Source organism: Babylonia areolata, chromosome 2 (genome assembly GCF_041734735.1).
Source record: "Babylonia areolata isolate BAREFJ2019XMU chromosome 2, ASM4173473v1, whole genome shotgun sequence".
Taxonomy (NCBI): Eukaryota; Metazoa; Mollusca; class Gastropoda; order Neogastropoda; family Buccinidae; genus Babylonia; species Babylonia areolata.
Window position 1 is genome coordinate 9,123,941 of NC_134877.1, and position 4,824 is coordinate 9,128,764.

Sequence of the window (4,824 nt, forward strand, 5' to 3'; positions counted from 1 at the left end):
GGCATTGCAGGATAGAGGAATGGGAGGTAAGATGGACTTGTGTTTTTGAGGCTGCTACATTTTATCTTCGTATATGGCTTTAGTCCAGGAACATCCAGGGTTTTTATGCAAATTATCAGGAACTCCAGTTGGTTTGTTAAAAGTTTAAACATTCAGTGTGGTTTAGCAGGAAACGCAGAGACAGATGGCAAGCATTTAACTAATTCAAGTTTTAATGCAATTTTTCTAACCAGCTCAGCCCAAGTATGAGGGAGTGATGGGAGGCATTGCTTTTGTTGTTTTTTTACACGTCACTTTTTACATACTGGTTCTCTTAACACACCTTTATAGCGGTGGCAGCAAGAGGCACGCTCTTAAAAACTATCACTATCTGTTCTATCTTCCTCCTTCTGTTCTTCTTCTGAGCAGGACCTTATTAATCTTGTCAACCACCTTCCATGTCCTTTTTTGCTGTTGGTGACTTAATGGCCACTCCCCACTTTAGGGTAGGATGAGACATCAGCCTGAGGTCTTCTCTAGGAAAACATTTTCTCGGACATGGACTTAGCTGTCTGAATCACAAATCTACTACTTATCTTCATTTTTTCTTCTGGGAAGCTTTCGTGTCTAGATCTGTCGGTGTGCGATCTACCGGGCTATGAATGGAAAGTGAATGACAATAGCATGGGAGTGACCACTTCCTTTCATCCTCTATTCCAGAGATATAGAACACTAAACTCTAGCCTGATGGTCCAACTACACAAAGTTAACTGGGAAATTTTTAGTTCCAAAATCAGAGTTGAGTTAGAAAAAGATCTGCAAAGGAAGATCCTGTAGACACTCCAACTCATTATTTAAATGTGAAAAGCAGCAATACAGACATCCACCCTCAAGCCTCATTGCCAAGAAGCTCTAGTTAAACATTGAATGCAGGAACGTCTGAAAGACCCGAAAAGAGCACAACTTTCAGAGACAGACAGCATGTGAACCCATCAGCAGCTGAGGGGCAAAAACAAGATTTGTTTTTTAAAATAGTAAGTTTGATCTTGAGGGGTTTTGCTCCTCTTTTAACCTCCAACACACCAAAAGAAGAAAGTGTGTAAAATGTTAAAGAAATTAAAGGGAAAAAAAACCTGTCCCCTCCTTGCACCACTTAAAGCTGTCAGACACTCAAATTACAGAGAAAAAAAGCAGTTGCTTAATTTGTTTGCCGCCACGATTGAGTCAAACTCTTCAATCTGTCCATAAATCGGCCCTTTTCCTCAAAACTAAAGCCCCAAAGAAAAAATGCCCCGCAACTTTTCATCTGACATTCAGAAAATTATAACCTTCCACTTACTCTCAATGAATTGAAATCCACTTTTAAGCTGTAACTGTTCCTCTCCTGGACTGGATGAGGGGCATTATGAACTTTTAACATCATCCTGGAACTTCTTTAGAAACTCTGTTGAAAATCTATAATCAATCTGGACCATAGGCTTTTTCCCACCCCTTGGCATAAAGCCCTCATCATCCTTTTTTTGAACAGGAAAAGACCTCTCCCAACCATATAAACTACTGCCCAATAGCACTGACCCAGCTGCAGTTGTAAATTAATGGAAAAGATGGTCGTCACCCGTAACTGTGAGGAAGACAGTCTCTTGGCAAAAGAACAATGCAATTTCGCAAACACCGCTCTACTGTTAACGCCATGTTGCGGCCATTTTTTTTTCATTGAAAAAAGCCTATGACACCACTGGAAATTTGGCATTCTCCTGATCTTTACAATCTTGGGTTTCAGGGGCACCTCCCCCAAATTTTCACTATTTTTTTACCACACTGACAGTTCCAAGTGAGGTTCGGCACCACTCTTTCCAACTTACATGAGCAGGAGCTGGTGTTCCACAAGGGAGCATTCTGTCATCTGCTCACTTTAGCTTAAGATCAATGACATTGTCCAGTCTGTCCCAATTTGGATGAGATTGCTCTTTATTTTTGGGTGATTTTGCCCTCTAGTCACGCTGAGGCTGACAGATTGACAGACGACGGATGAACGATGACAAAAATTCACAATGAATCCCTCAGCCCTCCGCACCATCGGAACAACCCGATCCCACTTGAAATGAAAAAAATTTATTCAAAATAATAATAATATTTGGTATTTTTTAACACAAAATTCAATAACAAAACAATACTGACACAACTACCCCTCTCACGCAATTACAAACACACAAAAAATTTGTCCCGCTTGGGTCAGCCTCTGCCGCCGCAGTCCAGAATACCAGCGGTCAGGAATGGATGGGAGAAGGGAGATAGTAGTTGGGGGACAGCAACCCAACTCAACACAGCGACCAAGTTCTTCCAGCCGACCTGTTGTCGTGTCGCTGTTATCATTGACGCGGTTCCGCTGCTGCCGGGAGAAAACTGCCAGTCCCGCACCATGGACCCCCCTCCACCCACAGCCACAACCAGCAGAGAGTGGAACCGTCCAAACGGGCACAATGGAAGATAAAAACCTAAGAATGGCAAAGTGTCAGTTCTGACTCTGAAAGATGCTAATCACACCCAACCTATCATCCCGCCCATCCAACCTGCCGTTACAATAACATATTTCTTTGACTCGATTTAATTTAATTTATCCCAAAATTATAAACATTAAATTTCTTCATGAACACAACCACAATGATAGGAACACATATTCACGGCATCTCTTAATAACATAAAATAACATGAACAGCTACAGCAAATTCTAACAAACATGCATTCACAGCCTCTGTCATTCCCTCCACCACCATTCCTGCAAGTCCAAATGACCAGCCGACCAAGGAAACATCACACACCCTCACCTCAGACAAGTTATGTGAAAACCTGGAACTGGTGTTCCAGCCGTTGCAACGCCCGCCAACAAATGACGACAACCTGCTGCTTCACCACAGCAGAAGACATGGGAAGATCAACTCCCAAACCCTGGTCGAAATGAGTGAGTGCCCGAAAGATACAGGAACAAATCAAAAACAAATTAAAAACCAAAACACAAACTCACTGACGCGAGTTGGTTCGCACGTGGGTTTCGGGCCTGATGCGTTGCCAGCCTATCTGGCGGCTTACAGAAATATGTCAGCTAAGGGAGTCTCACATTCTGGATATGTTTGACGCGTGACACACCCCCCACCTTAAGCTGAAAATCCATTTTCAGACAACCGCTCATGCACACACATCAGAACGACTTAAATAATCTGCCCCGACATTGAACTTGCCTGGAATGACACGAACCGTGAAGGATTAAGTCTGAAGAAACAGGGCCCACCTGCCAGTCTGTTGCTGGACGGTCGATAGCGCTGCAGAAAGGCAAGGGTTGGTGATCAGTCTCCCCCAATGAAATGTTGACCATACAGAAACTGCTCAAACTTATGTATGGCCCAAACAACAGCCAAACAGTCCTTCACTACCACATATTTCCCTTCAGCAGCACTGAGTTTGCGGCTTGCATAGGCAACAGGCCTTGATTCCTCATCGTACTCTTGGAGAAGTACCGCCCCAGTCCGGCGTCAGAAGCATCCGTCCTCAGAATGAAGGTCTTGGATAAGTCTGGCAACTGTACAACAGGCTGACGCCCTAAATATCCTTTCAATGCTGTGAAAGCTCGGTCACAAGCAGAAGTCCACAACACTTTCTCTGGTTGTCCTTTCTTGGTCAAATCAGTCAAGGATCCAGCGATGGCAGCAAAGTTAGGCACAAATCGTCTGTAGAATCCTGCCAATCCAAGAAAGGCTCTGACCTCTTTCTTCGTTCGGGGGGTGCTGCAGCCACAATGCGTGCCACCTTGTCTTCCTCAGGCTGAAGTTGTCCATCACCCACCACATACCCTAGGTAAACAAAGCTTGCGGAAACCTATGAAACACTTGGACGGTTTGGCCGTCAACTGAACGTCTTGCAACTGTTGGAGAACGAGATCTAGCACTTCAAGATGCCTCTTCCGGAACACAGTGGCGACGAGAATATCGTCCATGAAATTATCAACCTCTGGACACTGAAGAGGAACCAACATTTCCTCATCATTCGAGAAAATACAGCAACGGCCGTCTTCAGACCAAATGACATGACAGTGAAACGAAACTGCCCCTGGGTGTGGTAATGCAGTCTTGTCGCGATCTTCAGGTCGCATAGGCACTTGCCAGTATCCTTTTGCTAGATCAATTTTGGTGAAATAGCGTGACTGATTTATCTTGGCCAAAAGGTACTCAATGTCTGGTAGTGGCTCAGCATCAAACTGAAGGACAGAGTTCAGTTTTCGAAAATCAACACAGAATCTCCCCTTTTCCATCCTTTTTCTTCACCAAGACGATAGGACTGCTGTAAGGCGATACACACGGCTCAATGACCTTCAGCTTGAGCATGGCCTTAACTTCCTCTTCAGCAGTAGAAATCAATGCATGGGGAAGAGGTATTGTCTTACTCGCACTGGTTTGGTTCTGCAGAGTGAGTTCACACTCTTCAAGGGTGGTGACTTTTGGCAGATCTGTGAGACAAAGGCAAATCTTTGGCAGATTTCCTCACGTCTCTGTTCTGACTTGGGTCGAGGTCGGGATTGACCTTTACATCCTCCACACTTTCTTCCGCCTGCAAGGGTAGAGTTGGCAGTGTTGATCCTGCCTCCTTCACTTCCTCGCTTGCCTCCCCTTCTTCCTCGTGAACAACCACTGCCACAGTCTTTGTCTCAGGACGAGAAAAATATCTCTTCAACAGTTGGCGTGGTACAGTTTGTTGCGATGACCCACCTTCACTCGATAGTTCAGCTCCCCAACCTTCTCAACTATGGGGAATGGTCCCTTCCAGCTTAGCTCCAGTTTGTTGTGCTTTTTCGGC